This window comes from Mauremys reevesii, linkage group 4, assembly GCF_016161935.1.
Source record: "Mauremys reevesii isolate NIE-2019 linkage group 4, ASM1616193v1, whole genome shotgun sequence".
Lineage (NCBI taxonomy): Eukaryota > Metazoa > Chordata > Testudines > Geoemydidae > Mauremys > Mauremys reevesii.
The window spans coordinates 104,455,527-104,478,636 of record NC_052626.1 but is presented as its reverse complement, the minus strand read 5'-3'; the positions used below and the strand labels follow the sequence as shown (position 1 = coordinate 104,478,636).

The 23,110-nt window shown below is 40.7% G+C and overlaps 1 protein-coding gene and 1 long non-coding RNA gene across 6 annotated transcripts in view; one reads left to right on the top strand and one right to left on the bottom strand.

Annotated features, from left to right (window-relative positions):
- KCNC1 (potassium voltage-gated channel subfamily C member 1) overlaps positions 1 to 23,110 on the bottom strand; it is a 195,486-nt gene that overhangs the window by 155,405 nt on the left and 16,971 nt on the right. The window lies entirely within an intron of this gene.
- LOC120404266 overlaps positions 1 to 23,110 on the top strand; it is a 93,903-nt gene that overhangs the window by 59,569 nt on the left and 11,224 nt on the right. The window contains exons 5-8 of one of the 3 annotated variants that reach the window (XR_005597895.1): positions 11,496 to 11,572; positions 15,083 to 15,219; positions 16,056 to 16,143; positions 17,005 to 17,626. The exons of the other annotated variants lie outside the window; for them this stretch is intronic. This is a non-coding gene — a long non-coding RNA (uncharacterized LOC120404266). The remainder of the gene's footprint in view (positions 1 to 11,495; positions 11,573 to 15,082; positions 15,220 to 16,055; positions 16,144 to 17,004; positions 17,627 to 23,110) is intronic. 3 annotated transcript variants of the gene reach the window in all.

Below are 23,110 nucleotides of genomic sequence, written 5' to 3'. Positions count from 1 at the left end.
AAGGAGGGTTAGGCTTGAGCCTGAGCTCAAGCGTGTTCTTACATTATAGCATAGACATACCCACTGAAGTCAATGGGAGCTTTGCTGTTGAATTCAGTGGAGCGAGGATTTCATCGCAATTGGCTAGTGATTAAATTACTTTCTGATCTGCCACTGATAAAATTCCACAGGTGATAATTCTGCTCCATAATTGCTATGACAAATGGAATGGTGTTTACTATAGTAAAACTGACATTCCTCACATGGATGATGCTGTAATTTTTAGCAAAGTATAGAAAAACACAGCATTTCCATTGGCCTTGCCTGTTCCATGCCCATAACTTTCTGCACCAGCCCAGTTCTTATGCAGGATGTCTGAGAAATTGAGTCATTTTTAAGATGCTAAATGAACCCTGGTTGTAATTAGTCTGAATGTAGCATTTTCACCTTCTGCTTCTGGAAAACACAACTTCTCAGCTCACAATCTAGCCTTCCTGTAGTATTGCTGAGGTACTGTGGAGATGGGCATTTTAGAAATGCCACAGAGAAGGAGAAATTGGAGTAGCAGGAAAAAAGTATTTGGCTACAAATATAATTTGTATTTTTACAGCCCCAGAAATCCTGTTAGCTTTCTATCTGAATAAGTGGGCTATCCCCACCTAGTTTCCCAAAGGACATTGCCCAACTAGAGACCAAGACTCCCCAGTAACATTGGATGGGGGAGTCTCAGTGGCCATTTATTGTTTACTTCTGACATTTTAACAAGATGATCAACTGCTCTCCCCTCCTTATCTAATGTTCAGAAGATGAGGAGGAGTCAGTCAGTCCACTTTCCATACTGCTCCTTTGGAGGGCCAGCAAGTAGGTCCATTCTCGACAAAACCATCTGATAAGGATCTTCTGGGGACTAGCTGGCTGGGTCATCCCCCCATCCTGTATCTGTGGGACCAGAATATTCACTCTTGGGTCTGAGTGCTGCCATTGTCCCTTTAAACTTCAAACTGAGACTGTGACCACTGCCCCGTTGCACCTTGGAGCCATCGCAAAGGAGATATCTGAAACTAAAGCCAACAAAAACTGTGTTTCTGAGTGAGTCACTGCCCCTACATTCAGTATTGATACTGAGCAAGACAGGAGAGAGAAGGAATTTGCTCCTCAGTCAGATGCTACTGTCAGTGACCCCTTTTGAAACCATTTAAATTAGAAGTGGGTATCTTAAAAAAAGAGAGCTACAGGACTATTCCATTCTGCTAATGCTTGAAGAGGAAGAATTCTACAGATAAATTGGTTCTGGAAAGCAGTATGGCTACACCGTGGCTTTTTGCTGAGGAAATTGGCTAATTACTAAACAGGACAACAAGCCTCATTAAATTAGAATGAAATTAAACTGCCCTGGTTCACTCTGACTAGACATATTTTAGATTATGCTATTTTATTGGGGGTGAGGGTGGGTAAGTGAGCAAAGAACATTCTCAGTCTATTTTTTCCCCTTGATATTTATTTACAAGCCCTGTGAGAGGAAGAACAGTTTGAGTCTTGTGCTGTTCAATGTCACCTTTCTATTAAATCTGGCTGCATTTTGCCTTAAATATTACAACACAATGAGAGGCCTATACTATCATTTTCCTCACAAAGTAAATAAAAGGTTTCTTGCTACCCAGTGGGTCATCTCATTTTCTCCCAGCAGTTCATAAAGCTGCTGCATGTAGAAAAAAGTGCTCTTGCTGTATTGACTTGTTTGTCATAAAAAATTAATCACTTCCCCTTTGATGAAAGGTGATAAATAATGACCCTCAAAGTGTGCTGTGGTCTCAAGTGTACTTAATGCTCTCAGCTTTGACTGGAGGAATTGAATGGGATATCTGTAGGTCATGATTGCACACTGGTATCATAGGAACAAAGCTTTCTGTTGAACAATTCCACCTAGAATAAAAACAATAAACCCACAGTATGTTTGAGTAACCTTGGCAGAAGGGTTGACTGTAACATAATTGTCCTAAGCAGCCACCCCCCGCACCTCCCCACACAGAGAGACACCCACACACACCTTACATACAGAGGCCTGGTGCATTTTGCAAATTAGATACAGAAATCCATGTGCAAAATGCATGAAATCTCATTGTACTTAAGTTACATGAGAGTCCATGAGCAAATTGGAACATGGCCCATGCAAATGCAGCCAGTTATTTGCACTCACACTTATTCAGTTTGCACATACAATTGAAATAATTGCACATGTCTGTTAGGCATGTAGCTGTATGTCTACACTATTGGAAAATGAGGCTCATTATTTCATCAACTATAGTCAAACACATTTTTGAAGTATTGGACCATTCCAATATTCCTCTGCTTGTTTAAAACCCTCCAAAGTCTTATAGACAATGTCTGTAAGATAGGCTGGAATATCTACTCCCTTTCCTGTTGTCCTAGCACTGGCCTGTTTTCTGTTGCTCCGTGCAATCTATTGGTATGAGAGCCATTTCCTCTGCACCTCCTGTCATTTGGATCCACCATCCTGAATCTGTCTTTCCATTTAATTTCAGAGCTCAGCTGCAAAACCTCTTTGTACCTTGTCTATATTTCTCCTTTTTTCCTTTCTCCATCTGCCTGCCCTTTTATATTGCTTTAATTCCATAAAGCACTTTGGAAGACAATTTATTAAAGATACTATGCAAAATAATTGATATTGTAACTGTCTGTTGTCAAAGGGCAAAATTCTCCTTCAGGTCTGCTCACTAGGATAGAAGCTCATTATTCTGCTCTTCCTACTTGTGTGGAATGTTCACTGATGGCACTGGGAGTTCTGCATAGAATCATAGGACTGGAAGGGCCCTCAAGAGGTCCTCTAGTCCAGTTCCCTACACTCATGGCAGGACTAAATATTATCTAGACAATTAGGAAGTTTTTCCTAATGTCCAGCCTAAACCTCCCTTGCTGCAATTTAAGCCCATTGCTTCTTGTCCTATCCTCAGAGCTTAAGAAGAACAATTATTCTCCCTCCTCCTTGTAACAACCTTTTATGTACTTGAAAACTGTTATCATGTCTCCTCTCAGTCTTCTCTTTTCCAGACTAAACAAACCCAATTTTTTCAACCTTCCCTCATAGGTCACATTTTCTAGACCTTTAATAATTTTTTGTTGCTCTTCTCTGGACTTTCTCCAATTTGTTCACATCTTTCCTGAAATGTGGAGCCCAGAACCGGACACAATACTCCAGTTGAGGCCTAATTAGCGCAGAGTAGAGCGGCAGAATTACTTCTCATGTCTTGCTTACAATGCTCCTGCTTATACATCCCAGAATGATGTTTGCTTTTTTTGCAACAGTGTTACACTGTTGACTCATTTAGCTTGTGGTCCACTATGACCCCCAGATACCTTTCCACAGTACTCCTTCCTAGGCAGTCATTTCGCATTTTGTATTTGTGCAACTGATTGTTCCTTCCTAAATGGAGTACTTTGCATTTGTCCTATTTACTTCTGACCATTTCTCCAGTTTGTCCAGATCATTTTGAATTTTAATCCTATCCTCCAAAGCACTTGCAACCCTTCCCAGCTTGGTATCGTCTGCAAACTTTATAGGAGTACTCTCTATGCCATTATCTAAATCATATGTATGAAGAGCAGAATACCGAAGTCAAGCTCTGTGTATTTCTGAGAGGAAATTTAGTCTTAAAGTGGTATTATCTTGTCTAGTGTCTTTCTGGATGATTGTTTAAAAAAACACAACATCTTTTTTGCGTGTTTGTGTAATGAGCTACTTATTTTATGTGGAGGAACTGCATAATGGATAAGGAGTGAGAATGCTGTAGTTGTGATTAGGGTGATCTTTATGAAGGGGCATTATAGAGCAGAAAATCTAAATGTAAAATATCCAATTATTATTTAAACAGCTCTGTGCTGAATGTGTCAAGGAAAGCAGGTAAATCAAGGAGAGGGCAAGAACTTGTGTATAAGATTCATGTAATATGGTTGCCACTATAAATATTAAGGTAAAAGGCAACTTTTGGGGAATTTCCAATCTTTTTTTTCTTTTCTTCAGTTATGCCCTAAATAACTGAGGATTTTATAGTACTTTTGTTCTCACTCATTGCTTTTTTTTCTCTGCTCTGGGAACCTGCCAGCTGCTCTTGGATTCTTGGTTTGGGTCATGATTCATCTGGGTTTTAAATCCTAGGAGATTTATCAGTTCTAGATTTTGGTCGGGGTCATACATCCTGGAACCTTGCTGCTATTGCTGGTTCTTAATCAATCATTACCTCTTTCCCCTGTTGCCCTGTTCTTGGTCTCTAATGGATGTGAATTCACATGGCCAAACTGGGTTTTGACTGTTATCTTATGTAGTATTAGTGGAGCACAGAAGACTATATTACCATTCCAGACAAATTGCCAGGACTCGTCTGGCTTAGTATAATAGAGAATGGAATACAGAGCATGGGTTCTATTCCCATGGCAGTCAGGGGCATAGCTGACTTCAGTGGTATAGCACAACTAATAGATGTGAAATTTAAAATCCACTGTATCTTGAACTGCTTGTTTGTCGGTTGAAATATCTGCTTTTCCTTTCTGCTTGCTTGATGAAAAAGGTTCATTTCATTAGCTCTGAGTTGTGACACCGACATTATATTTGTCACTGTCTAATCCTTACAGTAAATATCAACCAGGAGGTAACATTATCTGCTGAACTATTTGAAGATAATTCAGAATGGCAAATTATGGGCTGTGTAGATGAATGATGTGACATGATATGACTTCACATAATTGAATAAAACACAGATGGTACATACATTGCTCTTGACATGGTAAAATGCAGGCTAAATAATTAGCATGTTTGTAGTTGACACACAAACTACATGTTTTTCTGTTTAACTAAGTTTGTTGACCTCAGTAAAAATCACCTGCAGAGTTTTTTTCTTTTATTTTTCATGTGGGTTTTGAAATAGCTATTGGTAAAGCACTGAAGTTGCTGTTGTGCAGTTAAAAAGCCTGTAAAACAAAGCACCAGATTTTTAAAGGCATTTAGATGCCCAACGATACAGATAATCACCTAGTGGGATTTTCAAAAGCACCTCAGCAGGGAAGGCACGTAACTCCCATTGAAATCGCTGTAGTTCACTATTGAAATCAATGGGAGCTAGGCACTTAACCTCCTTAGGAGCTTTTGAAAATTCTGCTAGGTGACAAATTCTCTAAGTCTAGCCCGCAAAGCCTTCAATAATTTTCACGGACAACCCAGCAAGTACATGGCTGTGATTGAGCACTTAGCTGTTCAGGACAAGCTGCAGCTTTGCTCAGTGGCTTGTCTATTAGTTTTTCTAAGAAACAGAATATTACTTTGAGACCTCAGGACATCCAAAAGATGTGGCCGGAACCCAGAGGACATAGTATAATGTCTTTCCTGAATGCAGGTTGGCCTCCTGCCCTTGTTGGAAATCTGAACAGTGATGTTGGAGATTCAGAGCTGGATTTACCTACTAGCACAGTAACTTTGCTGCTGTGTCTCCTTCCCTGTAGGCTTGAAATTTGACAGTCGATCATAAGGCAGCATGTCCTGCAGAAGAGCTGAATCAATAGGTTAACCAAGCCCGGCCTTTCACATTCAGGCAGGGAGGCACATGAGATCTTCCTGCAGCTGAAGGGAGGGGGGAAGGGAGAGACTGGAGGAGCGGGGAGGAGGAAATGGGAGGAAAATGGGAAACTGGAGAGGGATTCAGCCAGAAGTAGGATAGAGATCATAGGGTCCTACAAGAGAGCCAAGGCGAAGCTGCACAGAGAAACATTGAGGAAGTGTTCCTATCCCAGCTGACACATGGCAGATGTATAGCTGTAATTGTTTAAAAGGAAGCTAATCCATAGGGGACATCTTCAGTGTGGCCTTTGGGATTTTGCGTCTTTCTAGGGTTTTTTTGCCAATTCTTTGCAGTGCTGGGCAGCCTCATTGCTTCCGCTCTGTTGGCTGTCACAGCCACTCTGGGTGATGTCAGCCTGTCGCCACTGGAACAGCTGTTGAGCTGTAAGTGTTCTGCTGTCTGCCTTGCAGGGGGGCTATCCCTTATTACTAGGCAAGGCGGACTGCAATATGCTTACAGTTCTGCAGCAGTTCTGGTGGTGACATGCTGACATCACCCAGAGCAATGACAAGCAGCCAACAGGGTGATAGGAATAGCACTTGCCCGATGTGAAAGAAAACGTTAAAACCATAAAGCAGCGCTGCCTCGTAAGACAGTCCTATTGACTGCATCTGGTGTGTATCAGAGTCTCTCTCATTTAAATTAATGGCATAAAATACAACATTATATGTAGGTTATAAATACAGCCACCATACATAGAGACCTTGGATTACTTGAGTGCTGCAGCAGAGTATAGAAATCTCCATTACAATGCACTGACTACATTCAGGCACTGCAGCAGGGGCAGCTCATTTAAGCAGCCTTCCTAGTATTTGGGTGCAATAGGAGAACTGCTGGGACTTTCAGACAGAATCCCCATGGTATATCTTTCTAGGCTGTACAACCAGTACAGTAAATGGTGTCCATAATAGATGGCTCAATCTTTCTCCCATTTAATTTGGGAGTGAATCTATTATTGACTTAGGTAGGAGCAGGTGTGGGCTTGGAAGAGGTAGCAGGTGCAGAAGTGTTTCGATCCATTGGAAGGCTAGCATCACTATTTCACTCAGTCACTGAGGCAGGACAATTGTTTGGTTAATAACTCTGTAATTATGGCAGTCCCATGTAAATATAATCCTTAGGAATTGGACTATGAGACCTAATAGAAGTCTCTCAGCAAGTACTGGCACTTTTAAAGAGAATACTGACAATCTCCCTGTAGACTCAAATGCATATCATAAAACAAGCATGGACTGTGATGAACGTTATTAGAAAACCAGTTCAGGAGTTTAGGTTTACCTTTGAAAATCATTTCAAACTCATTTGTCTTCAGTCTACTGTAACTTGCATGACTGGACAAATTATGCTGTAGCTACAGGTCAGTGAAAGCTGGGAACGCTGAAGAAATTTAACAAACCAGAGACTGGGTTTGAAGCTATTACACTAACTTGGCATGCTGCAGATGTAGTATCTGCCAACTCTTCTGAGAATATTCTTCTAAGTAGAGCAGTGGGGCCAGGGGAGCAATAGTTTGATCCATTGCAAACTTGTTTTCGAAAGGCAGTTTGAGTTGCCGAAGGTTTTAAATTCTGTGCACTCAAATTCTTAACTCTGAATTTTAAACTGCCCTTTTATATGGCGCCTGATCCGCATCATCTTTTCTTTTCAGTCACTTTGAAGTGCTTGCATATGTTTGGCATCCTGCCCTGAATTTACTTCCTGAGATAAATACACACATCAGACCTCTTTCAATAAAAAGGGAATGAAGAAGAGTTTCTCTTGCTCTTATCTTTCATTTTATTGCATTTTCGGTCTCTTTTACTTACTGTAGGTAGCTTGTGTGTGTGTGTATGTATATATGTGTGTGTGTGTATATGTTATATATATATATGAAGAAATTGCTAGGTGAGTTGTGATTTAATTATTCCTCTCCATAAATAACAGCTTCAGCAATGAGAGGATCTAGCTCAGGGGTTCTCAAACTGGGGGTTGGGACCCCTCAGGGGGTTGCGAGGTTATTACATGGGGGGGTCACGAGCTGTCAGCCTCTACCCCAAACCCCGCTTTGCCTCCAGCATTTATAATGGTGTTAAATATATTAAAAAGTGGCTCACTCAGAGGCTAGTTATGTGAAAGGGGTCACCAGTACAAAAGTTTGAAAACCACTCACTAGCTCTATTCTTTTGAAGCTTTCACTGGTTATCAAAAATTATTTGGTGTTTTTTTCCCCCAAAAGATTTCTATTTAGAAGTGTGTTGGCCAGATCCTTAGCTGGTGTCAATTGGCATTGCTCCACTACTTTCAATGGAGCTACACTGATGTATACCAGCTGAGGATCTGGCCCATGTTTTTCTAAGTGAATTTAGAGTTGTGAAAGGTGCTAGGTTGGGAACATGGGAAACCTAATACCTGTAGTACCAGTGCAAGCAACGCTTCTATCCTTGCCTGGAGCAACCGCCTTTGGGGGGCATATGGTAGCTCAGTCTCTAATGCCCATCCACTCTTTTAACTTTTTATTGAAACTAACTGGATGGATGTTTGGTGAACCTCTCTCTTTCTCTACGTTAAGAGTTTTATATTACCATCACTTCAGGATCTGAGAATCTTTTCTGTAAAAGTGGTTAGCAGTCTCACAATCCCTAATGAGCTTCATGGAGACACTGGCTCTTCTCTCTTTGAGGGTATTAAAGCTCTGTTTGCAGAGGGTTATGGTTCTATTTGAGGGAGGCCAAAGGGAGAGGTGAAATTGGGTAGGGAGAACGGGGTGCCAGTGTTGTGAATGTCAAAAGGCTTTGTCAAAGATGGGGGTTTGGGGTAGAATGGGCAGGATCCAAATTCACCTAATCCCCTCTGGAATCCCTTGAAAATAGAGGTGAAGGGATCTGCGTCATGTTACTAAACCCCTAAGGCACCCAGTACCTTTTTAAAAGGATTTATAATGTTAATAAAATGCTAGATGCAAGTCATACAGTCAATGGTAGTTTTATCCAAGAAGGGAAAATGATCAGACCCATGGTTAGTATTAGAGGAATATAAATAGAATGATCCCTGAACCAACTTTGGAAAATTATTCATCGGTTCATTTTCACTAACTAAAATGTCTGCAGTACTAGATATTCCTAATAGCTGTGTTTGCTTCTTCTGTGGTTCTAGTCACCTGCTTTTTTTACTGTTGGTTTATTCCCCCTCTACCCTGCTCTCATGGCAGGTACTCTTCTAACAACTTGAAGAAAAATAGCTGTTTAATACATTAGAAATACCACTGCTCGCCAAGTCTACAACTGAAAACAAGCCAGTTATTATAGCCATTTGTCAGTCTCATTTAAAATAAGAAATATAAGGCTGAATTAGCATTAAACGTTTTCCTGCTGTGACTGTTTCACTGAACGCATGCAACAAAAAAGACAAACAGCAAATAAAATGAGCCATTAAGAAAATTTCAGAACATATATAGATTCAGCTGCTTAGTGCGACTTCCTGCGTGCTAAGCCCACGTAATGCATTGGTGAAGTTTAGTGTTGGTGAAGGCAAAATCAAGTCGGTTATTTTTTTTAAATCACTCTCTAAATTATTATGGTAGAAAAGAGACAGGACTCAGCTGTAGTGATTACAAAGATGATTCTTTATTCCAGCTGCTGCACACAGACAGACCTTTTGGTTGTCTCTAGCTCACAGACTGACCCAGCCTGTGATACCTAGTGTCACCACAGGGCCCCCCTAAATCTTGGTCTGGGTTATGTATATCTAATTTTAAATGACATGAGTTTTCCCTGGACTAATAAAACCCCTTTGATTTGGTCCCAAGTTGATAGTGTGTTTAGGCATCAGAGAGATATGGGTGTATAAAGTGTGCCACATAGATTGTACCTGTCTTTGTACAGCAACTAGCACAAAAGGTCTCTGGTCTGTGACTGAGGCTCCTGGATGCTCCCACAATTCAAGTAATACATAATTTTTAAAAAGGCAAATTCAGGGATGCCATACTCTGTGACCCAGTAAATATCTTTTAAAAATGCACAATAATTTATCAAAAGGAGTGTGTGCGCATAAAGCCCACCAAAATGCTTTCAATTTACACAGATTTTATGCCACCACTTCCTCTGCTATTCATTCAGTTGTTACCATAGCAACTGCAACAACACATGGCAATAGAAGATGCAGCACTCCTTCATTAAGAAAGACAACCACTAATGTACAAATTCTGTCCATCTGCTCATAGGTTGCGGAGGCTGAAAAATGCTGGTATAGCAGAGTCCTACAATCCTTGGTAGGAAAACAGTTTTGTTTTATATCCATTTGAACACACTATGCAATTAAGATTTTTCCCTAAACCTCCCCCTTGTGCCACTATTAAATTAGAAATCAATGCAGATTATAGAGCTGGATGCAGGCCTGGAAGATTCCGGATAGAATTTCCTACCACCCACAACCTATCTTTATGCATTAGGTTAGGGGCTAGGGGATCCTGTAATCTCCTATGTGGGTTACTTTTGCATAACCATCCCTCCGGGTGTGTTTAAAGAAAGGAGGAGGAAAGTGGGTTACTGTTAACTCAAGCTCCCCAAGTAGGGTTGCCACCTTTCCAGGTTTTCCCAGGAGTGCCACTTTTTGAGGTAGATGTACAGAGCACCCTTACAGATTTTCCCAGGACATACCGCCAGATGACCAGTTATGGGCTCAGGATCATCTCAGATGTGTCTCCCCCACCTTTTTGTACTTCAGGGGTGGCAACCCTAACCACAAGACTGACAGGGCAGACAATGCTGGGGACTGCAGCGGTTGTCCCAGCCCCTGCCTCTCTACACCCTCCCCTTCCCCATCCATGAAGCTCTCTCCTTACGGTTTTGCAAGCAAATACGTGTGAAGGGAAAATAATGTTTTCTCACAGCAGTGGATAGAGGGTATATTCTGTCAGACATTCTGGAATCTCCAAGTAGGTGCAAACACTGGACAGATATGGTGAGGGAAGCCACAGCACAGCTTTAACCTGGGCAGGAATGTTGTGTGAATCCCCTACACAGGTGCCTCCAATCTTGTCCATCTTCCCTGTTTGTGCGGTAGACCCACACTGATTCTGTTGTGCCCAAGTTTTTATGGAAACCCGGAGGAGGCAAAATTTGCCTCCTGTCCTGAAGATTTGTCTGATCCTACTACCATTGCAGTCAAGGGAATTTTGCCATTTATTTCACTGGGAGCAGGAGTGGGCTCTAAATGTAATGTGTGTGTTTGTATTCTGAGGGCACCAATATCTCTGCCAAAGTAGTGACATATAAGAGATTGTTCCAAAGTCAATTCTCTTTTTCTGGCACCCTTAAACAGACGAAACTAAGATCCTTATACAGTGGTAATTACTGGTAGGAGGGGAGTGGAAAGGATATGTGCCAGTGTCATTACAGTGTGAAGTATCCTATAGAGGGCTTACATTTTTATGGGTTAAGAAATTGCTTTGAGGGCCATGACTGAAGGTCTTTAATTTTTTTTCCTAAGGAAATGGGTTAGGTTGGGTTATGTTTGTGGTGGTGGTTTCTTGTTTGGTGAATGCCAGATTACATGATGATGTTTTCTTTGATAACATCTCCTGGGTGCAGAAAATTTAAACAGAACTCTGCCTGCAAGCTGCTCCAGACGTCTGTCTCCTATTATAGTATGGCTTCAAATGGAGACCTTGTTATCAATCAGCCTGTCACCTACCCAACTACCTGCTTCTATTAAATGATTTTACTATCAGCAATGATGGAACACACCAGTGAATAGCAAATTACAAATACCTAGAGAGATTAGGTATAAAGATTATATGGATAACATCCCGGATACTGCATTGGAAGTGACTACTGCAACTCCAACTCAGCTAATGCATTTTTCTTTGGTCAAAAATGAAGAAACTGCTTTCGATTTTATTTCTGTCTACAGAGGGATGCAAACTGGGGACGTATGTAGAGTGAGTCCCTGAGAAATATCCGTTTCAAATAGCTTCGTATAACGTACAGGTAATGTGATGTCTAATTCTTTTATATTGTTGTACAGTCCTTTGGAAAATGGAAAGAAGTATACAAGTGGTTAGTACTATTCCTACGTTTTCCAAATGAACAGGGCATTCTCAAGACCCTTTACGAAAAATTTAGCTCTAACGTAACCCAACTTCAGTGGAAGTTCTTCAATCTTATGTATTCATCTATCCAGCCTAATACGTCATCTATACCAGGTGCAGTGGCAACCTCTAAATTGTTATAGTTAAAAGTAGGCAAGTAATTCCAGTTTTCAGTTGCTTAAAACTTTAACTTTTCATTTTTAATGTTTCCAGGCCTTGTCTCTGCAAAAAAGTAGCCCCACTCCTTAAATATTAACAAAAATTGGCCAGACATTTTTTAGTATGAGAACAGTGCGGGGTAATCTCTAGTGAGACAAAATACATGCAATGTTTTCATCAGCTCTAGCCCTGAGGAGGATTGAGGTAGAAAACTGAAATTTGCCAGGATGACAGCCCTCTCCGAGTGTCCCAAGGCAAATTGGTTTTAAATTTATTGACTTGTGACCAGTTTAATACCACAGTACACACACAGGCAGTACTTTTTACACAGAGGTTTCTCCCTAAGCTTGTAAAATGTTCTGCTGAGGGGAACCAAGACTGTGAATGCACACGTACCTAACTTAGTTGAACAGTGAAAACTTTAGTAAAGGTGTGCAATGAATGAAACAGATTTACAGAAACACTTGCCTTATTTACTGTGCATTTTGCAAGGGTACATATACCCCACGCCTCCTGTCTGCAAGACAGGTTCCCTCCTTTGTAAAGTGTCTGAGATAGGTTGCTCCAGTGGTTTCCAGCAAAACAACTCCCCATTATGGAATTTCTCTTTTCTTGTTTAAAATAAATAAATAAAACAATCCACACCTAGGATATTCAGTTTAAAAATCTTTTGGAGGAAACATTACATTTGCATGGTTACCTTGCATACTCAAAAATCAGGAAATAACAAAGTTAAGGAGGCATAAGGATTTAGCTCCAACCCCTTGTTTGTATACTGTTGTTGGTATGTGTCAGAGAAACACAGAAGTCATTTATATTAAAAAAAACAAAACCACAGTAAACTGTACTTAAACAAAACACTCCAGATTAAGTGGAACAACACTGGATAGTCAAAATTTTCAGGCATATACATGCCATCTAAGTACACACTTAACTTTGTAGCTAACTGCCTCATCTCCTGAATTGCACCTTCGCCGATTTATATTTCACATCTATATGCAAGTTAGTTTTATATTAACTAGACTGTCTACTTAATTATAAATAAGGAAGGTTTTTCTGTTAGTTGAAACAAAAATATACCAGTATACAAGTGCTGAAAAAATTATATATATATATACACACACACCTATGAGAAATAGGGCATTTTGGCAATGTTATTTCCCCCCACCCAGGTCCATTTCTTTTAGTGTGTGTGTGTTTGAGAGGGAGAGGGAGAGAGAGTGTGTGTATGTGGAAAGACATGATAGTTTGGTATGCTATAAAGACTGTATCTACATGAGTAGAATATCAACTTATTTTAGTCAAAAAGTAGCAAAGTTACGCCAGTCATCCCAAGTAAGTGTCAATAACACCTTTACATCAGATGGATTATATATAGATGACACATTTTATAGAAGACTATTTTAAGACTGTTTTAGAGAGTTCTATAGTTTTTTTTAGGAACTATTTGTTATATCACTCCACCTATAAAGGCTAGTCCCTTAATTACCATGAGTCCAACTCTTCAGAATTCAGAAGGAGCCAAAAAAAACCCCAACCCTATAAATAATACAAAATAGTTATTCTATATCTAAATATATCATGATTCTAAGATGCAGTAAATATCTGAAGACCATTTGGGGCTACAAGTGAATGCTGGGACACATCAGAAAGAAGAGAATCTCTTCTCTCCATTGGTATAAAGCTCCTATTTTTAATCCTGGAGAGCTGTGAGAAACCAACCTAATCCTGTCACTGTTGCAGGAATGAATCCTACCTTTCCTGGGTCTCAGGCAGTATAATTTTGGGGGCAGGAGAATTCCACATTTGAAGGAAAGAAGGAAATATTTCTCGGATAGGTTAGTTTTTATAAAAAGTCATTGTTTGAATCTGCTCATATGGAGTTCTTTAGACAATCTGACCCGTAACTTCCCTATGCCTTCAGTTCCTCATCTACAAAATGTGGACAAGAATACTTCTTTTCTTCCACTTTTAGTCCATCTTGGATATTTAGACTGAGAGTTATTCATGGCAGGGACTGTGGCTTATGTGTACCTAGCACAGTGGGCCCAGATTTTCAATTGGGGCCTCTGGGTACTACCCTAATATAGATAATAAATAAAAATTACCACCAGAAAGATTGCACCATGGATTATATAATATAAAAATGTCAGCTTGATGATCAGAAAATGACTAGAAAGATTTAAAAAAAAATCCCAAACCGTGTTGTATCCCCTTGAATGAAGAAATTATTTTACATCTTTAAATTCAGAACAAAATCAAATCCTAAATTGTAAAATCCCAAAGTTTCCTTAAAGTGAATCCCTTGAAAGGCCAACACTGGGGGAGGGGGGGGTAGTGGAAGGGGAGGGAGGGTACTATGCAGGAGAAGGGAGAAGAACATACATGAACTTCTCTTCTCCAGCCTTCCAAAAAGCCTGGAAATAGTTCCAAGATGGGGTTTACAGTGCTAATGATACAACGTTCATGTAGTGCTTTTCATCCAGGAAGATCCCTAAGTGCTTTCCAAATCATACAGAAGAATCACTCTATCCACCAGTGAAGAACCAGCCCCCTCTGGTTGAAAGGAGTTAGCTGGTAAACAGAGTACAGCCAAACTACTTAAGAGTTGCAAGAGAGGAAGTGAAGAATGCTTTACCCAGTTGATACATTCTGCCAACCTAAAATTCCTGTTGTAGTATTTGCCCAAATTGCTCTTTGGCAATGGCCCTGAGGTTTAATGGTCCATGTGAGTGAGTTGTTCCCAACTGATAAACTAAAGTAGGGTTATAAACATTTGTGCAGGCAGGAACTGAAATGAATACAGCTGTAAATCCAAAGTATGCGGGATTTATAATAGATTCCTTAGGAAATCTGCTTGTACAATCTGCAGTATGAAGATGAAGGTATTTTGGTGCCATTTAATGTTCTTTCTTATTAGACGGGAAATCCCTTGATTAAACAAAGTTCTGTTGGATGTTTCTGCACATACTGGACTTTAGCTTATAGACTATGGCCTTCATTCAAGCACTTAACTAGCATAGTATGGAGGAGGGACCAAATTGCAACCGTTGTTCACCAGCAAGGGGGTGGGGGTATCAGTATCATTGGGGCATTCATGCTGTGGGGAGAGGGGGGGTGATAGGCAGTGTTTGCACTGCAACCCTCCTGGGGGGTTCTGCTGTCACTAAAGTTATCAGATATGACTGAATCCTCCCATGGAGAAGGTCTGTTGACTAAGATGGCGCCACTTTCACATTTCTTTTTTCAGAACAGAACATCCTCACCTGTGGTGAATTAGCAGCACATCCCTTGAGTGCTTTGGCCATGCCACTTCTCTGGCCATATCTGCCCACTTTGGGGGCTGTATTGGCCAGTGGCTCCTGGCCTCCTGTTGGAGCAGCAATGGTGAGGGGATTAGTACAGTCGTCTGCGGCACCTCCAGCTTGAAGTGTTTTCCATCATATACAGGGTTTACTGTTTGATTCAATGGTTCTTAGCACCCCCACAATACAAATTGTTCCAGCACCCCTGCAATCCTCCATCCCTAAGCCTTTAGCTTGTAAAGGTTGGTTGTCCCAGGGTACTAATTGTTTTGTTAATAAAATGAATCTAGGATGTTTCGCAATAAACTTGAAGGAAGGTGGGGCAGGAGCATGTCATCTGCTATGACCATGGCAATTAATCTGTAAATATTTTTGCTTGCATTTCCACAGCTCAGTTTATCCCTTTATTTTCTAGTGAATAAAACCAAATATTTGGAGAAGGAAGGGCAGGATACTGTGGGTCATCCTAGAGTGTGCGAAAGTTTTCTACTGTCCTTTCATTTGCAGATCGGAGGAGGAACACTGGGTTTTTAGAGCACTGTTCATCAGAACGACACACTGTACAGGTGCTCCTACATTTGGATTTCACTCCTCTCGAACTATTTAGAAGGAAGCTAATAATGTCACAGAACACTTCTGCTGAAATCTGTGCTTAGTGTGATGTTGTGAAACAATGGGACTACAAGTCAAGTTTCTATCCCTACCTCTGCCCATGATTTTTTGTATGAGCCTGGGCAAATAATTTAATCTCGGTCCTGACATTGCATTTCTACTGTGAGAAATTATTTTCTTAAAAGTATCCTGGAATTCCATATTTCGAGCCAGATCCTTAATGGGTGTAAATGGGTACTGTTCCATCAAACGTAGCAGTGCTATGATTGCTCACACCAGCTAAGAATCCTGCCCTTATTGTTCCAGAACAAAGCCCTCAGTATGGAATCTGAAAGCTAGGTTGGGTTCTTCTGCATCTCTTACCAGTAATAAAGATTCCGAAATGGGAATTTAGGTAAGTGTTCTTCTGCTGATACATAAGAAGGAGTAGAATCCATCTTATCCCTGCTCAGCTATGTTGGTTAATGCAGTGCTAACAGGAGTAAATAGTAGTAAAAACTTATCTTAGGGCAGGTCTACACTATTGCTTAAGTCAATCTAACTTATGTTGCACAGGGGTGTGACACCCCCCAAGCAACACAAGTTTCACGCTGTCCACACCGGCACTATGTTGGGGCTGGGAAAGAATTTTTCCCTTGCCACCATATTGGCTTAGATGGATTTGGGGTTTTTTCGCCTTCCCCACAGCGGGTTCAGGCAGGCTCTGTTCATGCATGGCATGATAGGCGGTAGGCCACATGTCGCAACTCATTATTGAAGTGTAGGGCGGATGTCCAGTGCAGGCACTCCATTGGAAAGGTATACAGTGACCAGATAAACAGCTTGGAAAAGGACTTAAAAAGAGGTGTTTGGTAAAGGAACAAATGGGGGGTGGTTGGGGACTCCTATGATTGCTACGGCAGGGAGCCAACCCGCATTGTTATAGCCTCCTTAACCCTCCTATGAGGTGGGGGATGGATGGTAAGATCCCAGCAATGAATTCACTAGAGGGACCTGGATGGAAAAAAAGGGAGAGCTGGTCAAAGCCCCCCAGGTAATTATGGAATAAACATGGGGTTACCTGCACTGTACGCTTTTATCTGCTGGGTAGTGCCAGACATCTAATAATAAAGTTGTGGCCTGACTAAATCCATGTCAAGTGTCTCCTGTCCTTCTTTCAGTATAGCCAGACAATCATGGGTTTTGATGATTCAGGCACAAATTGATTGTTTCTGTAGTATTCCCTGAACCTGAAATCTCTGTTCTATTCCTATAGGCCACAGCAGAAGCGGGATCAGTACACTCAGGAAGAAATTTTTTTAGTCTCATGGGACTCCTCTAAACTAGTCCAGCTGCAACTATGAAGGCAGACAACATATGGCATGAACAGAGTCCTGTTCTTTATTTTGTGTCTGAGTTTAAAATATCCAGATATACAGGCAATAATTTCCCTATGCTTAGACAAGATAAGTGGATCTTCTTCTGTGTATCCCATTTCCCTGACTTCTTTCTTCCTTCTCTCCCAGTCAAATATAGTTTAATAGACTTATCAATGATCTTGTCATGTAGAGTTCGGTTGCACATGGAATATCTTGCTACAATGATTCTTCCTGTATGTGAGGCAAAGAGACTTCCTTAAGTTTGAACTGTGGTTTGGAGAAGGTATTATAGGCATAACCTTAAATGTTCCTATGATTAACATACCTGAATTGCTGTAGGCTTTGCTTTCTTGTTTGTTGTCAATTTCTCTATTGTAGGGGTGCTGAATATTCTGAATGAAGTAAAGATAAAAGCTGCCTTCTGGTGCCACTGATTTATTTTGAAAGGAACTTTAGCTCTTCCTACTGTCATAAAAAGATGTCCTTGCTTGACCTGCTTAAAGCAACATAACACTGAGAGTAAATATGTTTTACTTAATAATTTGTAGTGCTATTATATCTCCAAGTTACTGTGCCAACATTAACTACTAATTAATTCTCACAATACCCCTAAGAGGTAGATAAATAAGTATTATCCTGATTATACAGATAGAGAACCCAATACCAAGAGGTTGTGACTTGCCAGAGGTCATGTATCAAGTCAGTGCCAGAATTAAAACTTGGAAGTTCCTGTCTTTCACACCCCTGCTTACTACGCTGCCTTTCATTTGTTACCATAGCTCTTCCTTGTTACTATAGGATGTGCTGTATGCAATCAATGAAGTTCTCGTCTATCAGATCATAAACATATATTCATATTGAAGTCCCTAGATAAGGAAATGCATATAATGAATCACATCATTTCATTATACTAATAAATCCTGAATTAAAGATTAACAACCATTTGCCCCAGGCTCGTTTTGTTAAAATGATATTGGTTCTAACCATGTGCTAAACTATACACAAGTGTGTGATAAATATTTCTGGATCTCACCTGCAATGAGAACCTGCTGGAGTAATACTTACTGGGGCTGACATTGTGGCTCTTGCCATCTCTCTGCTTTCAGAGGCAATAACTGTCTTCTCTCTTAGCTACGGTAAGTACATGTTCTAGCCTCTTGAAGATACAGCGTCTTTGCTGAGAAAGACCTTTCCCTTTAAATCGCTCTTAAGATCTTTCCAAATATGATTCAGGGCCTTGGGTGTGTGCTGAAGGTCATAGTTCGTACTTGGGATTTCTGAGCACAAATGGCATCATAGAGCATCAAAGTCTCTCTGTATGTGTTTGAGCTTTTGAGGAGACAAAGTTGGCCTCATTTTTCTTACCAGGTTGGTGTCTGTCCTTCATGGGCCACAGAAAAAATGAATGCATCAGAACATGTTTGCTGGAACCCCAAAATGTCCTTGGACCATGTCCTTCCAATGCAGCCAAGTGTCAGATATAGTACAAGTATTTTTCATTTTCACAGGCCGATCCTCTATTCAGTCACAACCTTACAACAACAAAACATGCTTCTGTGACCATGAAGGTTAATATTACAGATCCCCTCTTTGAAGGGCTATTAGTCAGGCTGTTCTTTGCTTGCAGCAGGTTCAGAATGCACTAGCAGGATTGCTCACTGATTCGAACGACCAGGATTATATCATCCCCACCTTGCATTCTTTATACTGGCTGTTTGCAAAGTGATAGATTTGCTTTAAATTGGCCAAATGTGGAGATTAAAACCTATGATGGTCTCAGCTCTGCACTGCTGGGTATCTGACATAATGCACCAACCCCCTTTCAGGATCCCAACCATTGCTTCTGCAGTCAGCAGGCATGTTTGCTTTTATTGTGATGGCCACTGCAATGTGGAGTTCATTCCTCTTGATATGCATCTGATTTTGTTCCTCGTTCAGAAGAAGCTTTCCCCTCTTTTCCCTAATGTGTCTTTAGCATGGCTAAACCTCCTTCTCATTATTTCAATTGGGCCTTCTGATTTTTTTTGTGTTTCTGTTTTAAGAGGTGAAGTTTTTATGATATTTTGTTTGCAATTACTCTGCTGCAGTGCACCCTATATGCTTTGGGAGGGAGAGTAGCTATACAAATAGAACTAGTGTTACTGTTTACTAATAACCAAAATTTTCACCACAGCCTCTGAGTAAGAGGCAAAGTACCAGAAGCAGAGGTTTGGATTGTTCAAGGAGGAAGATGTAATAACACCATGCAGCTAGGATGACCAGATGTCCCGGTTTTATAGGGATGGTCCCGATATTTGGGGCTTTGTCTCATATAGGTGCATATTATCCCCCACTCCTGTCCCGATATTTCACACTTGCAGTCTGGTCACCCTACATGCAGCTAGGTCAAGGCTTGCAAGTATGAAATTTACAAAACACACACATCTTCCTAATCCATGTGGAACTTTGTTTCCACACATACCTGATTAAAAAGATCATAAACTTTGTGATATTTATGTAGCTGTTCAGTGAAAAGTGTGCTCTGTGTAGAAGCTGATTGAAAAATAGAAAACATTATTAGTGAAAAAAAATCAAAAAGTGTTTAAGCCATTTTATTTCTGCTGATTTCGAGCTGGAGAAATTTCTTGTTCAAATTTTTTTTTGTAAAATGTGTATAGAAAATGCTCTTCTCCCCCAGATGCTTCGTTTCCTTTACTCCTGTTCTCCCCTTACCCTTTTCCTCCCTTTCTTCCTCTCTACTCCTTTTCTTTTTTCTAAATTTGCCTCTGAAAAAAGAAGGAAGTGAAGGAAGAAGAAGAAAGGAAAAATGATGAAATAAAATATTTTTTTGTTGTTTTATACTCCACTCCTCCCCCCCCCCCAGTTTCACGGAGAGAAGGGAAAATTTTGAATAAACACTTCTTTGAGGGGAAAAATCTGACTTTGGAAAATAGAACTTTTTTTGTTTAAATAAAAGTTAGTTAGAAAACTTTATACCAGTTCTAGTTCTGAGACAAAATAGTAGGATACACACAGAGTAATTGTTACTCTAACAATCTTACTTCAGATAAAAACTGCACCCAAAAGATCTGAATTTCAAAGCCAAGGGGCAAGATTTTGAAGTGATTTCAGGGGCGTATTGACCTGAGAGACCCCTTAAAAGGGCCTGATTTTCCCTGGGTGGGTGCTCAGCACTTTCTAAAAATTGGACCCCTTTAAGAGTCCCAAATCAGGCACCCAAATCACTAATCACTTTAACACCTTGGGCAGGGTGACGACATTCTCATGAAAATGGGCATACTCCTGCCTGCAAATGTCCAGTGGATGTTATTTTAAACAAGTTGAAAAATTCATAATTGTTGTTTTGCTAGTAAGCTAAAAGACCTTTCCAGTACAGAGTGCAGGTGAATGTAATAGCATGTTTTCCCATTAGCATTAGTGGGAGTTATGCCGCTTGATCTCTAAGCACCATGATGAAATTCTACCCTGTTGTGATTAATATCATGTACAGGGCAGTGCAATGGATGATACCTAAGTTTCCTCATCTGTGTGCAAATCCATATCCCTACACACATTAGTTTTTGCTCTTTGTGAAAACATGACATAGGGCCTGGGACTACTGTTTCCCTTTCTGTACCCTCATCGGCCACAAATTGTCTTGCAAGGCTTTGAGCCTTTTGCCATCTGTATAGATGAGTTTCTTTATGGACTCTTCAGTTCAGAGTTTAGCTGTGTGTCTGGGCAATCTTCCTTTCAAACATATGGAGTGAGGCCTGTTTTCATGTTCCAGAGAAGCCTAGAATTGTTGTCAAACTGAGGAGCAAGAGACCGATTCTGAAGAATGAGATTTTTGTCTTAGCTTCTACAGATACCAGAACTTATATTCACAGTATGTCTGCAGCTACTACCAGTGAAAATCACATTTGCTGGATTGGGCCTGGATTTCTGCCTCAGGTAAAGTGATTAATCATTGTGTGGTAAAAAGGAATGTTTCTATTGTACCTATCTGGAGCTTATGTTTGAATTTACGATATCATGCACATACTTGTATGTGTGCATTTTATTTGTAAAAGTAGGTCTTAAAAACATGAACATCCGTTAAAGGGAGACATCAGGCCAACCTAGTGTAAATTGGTGCATCTTTGCTGAAGTCAAAGGAGCTGCACCCATCTACACTGACAGAGAATTTGGTCCAAGATCATAGTTTTTCTTGCATGTCATTGTAACTGCATCAAAATGTCATGCAGTTCTCTAGAAGAGAAAAATAGAAGAAAAATGCCTCACATTGGTGTAAATAGAATCATGGAATTGTAGGACTGGAAGGGACCTTGAGAGGTCATCTTGCCCAGTCCCCTGCACTCATGGCAGGATGAAGTATTATCTAGACCACTCTGACAGATGTTTGTCTAACCTGCTCTTAAAACTCTCCAGTGATAGAGATTCCACGACCTCCCTATGCAAGTTATTGCAGTGCTTAACCACCCCGACAAGAAGTTTTTCCTAATGTCCAACCTAAACCACCATTGCTGCAATTTAAGCCCTTTGCTTCTTGTCCTAGCCTCAGAGGTTAAGGAGAACAATTTTTCTCCCTCCTCCTTGTAACAACCTTTTATGTACTTGAAAACTGTTATCATGTCCCCTCTCTGTCTTCTCTTCTCCAGAATAAACAAACCCAATTTTTAAAATCTTCCCTCATAGGTCATGTTTTCTAGCCCTTTATTCATTTTTGTTGCTCTTCTCTGGACTTTCTCCAGTTTGTCCACATCTTTCCTGAAATGTGGAGCCCAGAACTGGACACAATACTCCAGTTGAGGCCTAAACAGCGCAGAGTAGAGCGGAAGAATTACTTCTCATGTCTTGCTTACAACACTCCTGCTAATAAATCCCAGAATGATGTTTGCTTTTTTTGCAACAGTGTTACACTGTTGACTCTCATTTAGTTTGTGATCCACTATGACCCCCAGATCCCTTTCTGAGTACTCCATCCTAGGCAGTCATTTCCCAAAAATAAAAGCAAGAGAAAGTATCATCTGAGTTAGAAAAGCCTGATGATGCCTGATTCCTCTTCATGGGGAAATCTACAGGAAATATTGACCTAACTACCCAAATTCCTTGCTATTAAAGGTGAACTTCACCCCAACGTAGGGCTTGGCACAAGCTCCGTGCACCAATTTTAAGTCCTATTTAAGCCCTTGTCGGTTTAAGGAAGAATGAGGAGATGCCACGTGTTTTGTGCTGGGTTTTCTTCACAAGGGTGAATTTCACTCTAATTGCCTTGACTATTGTGGACTTGCTTGTTATTAATACTTTGCACATATATATCCTTGTGTGGCTGATTCCCAAATGCTTTTGGAAATGGTGACTTATTAATCCTCATTACATCCTTGTGATGTAGAGAAAGTATTAGCATCATTAGTTTCATTATCCTGCCTGGTAAATTGAACAAAGCGTATGAGGCCTAAATTGCCAAAGGCATCCACAGACTTGGGTGCCTGACCTGATTTTTGAGTGGTGCTGAGTACCTATAGCATTCATAGACTTCAGATGAAGTTGTGAAAATCGGGCCCTAGAGCCAGAATTTTCCTCCTTACTCTGGCCTTTTTTATGGGCCCAAATTTGGCAGGGACAGAGTTCTTCAATCAGTGGAACTGAGCAATGCAGCCACAGGCTTAATGGGCAGGCGGGGCCATAGCAGATGCCACTATGGGGATTCTAAATGGCATTGTCACCCACAGGCAGCTCAACTTGGTCTGCCTGAACTCACGTAGCTCCCCTGCTTAAAGCCACCATCGTCCCACTTGTCTGCAACTTCTGTACTGTGCCTCTAAGGATATGTCTACGCTAGTCAGAGGTGTGATTGCAGCCAGTGTAGGCATACCCCCATGAGCATTAATCTAGCTATCCTGGCTAAAAATAATAGTGAAGATGTGGTGGCATGGATCCCGGCATGGGCTTGTAATGGAGTACCTACCCAGGGTTCCAGGTGGGCTTGTCCAGCCAGCACTGAAGCCCACACCGCTGCAT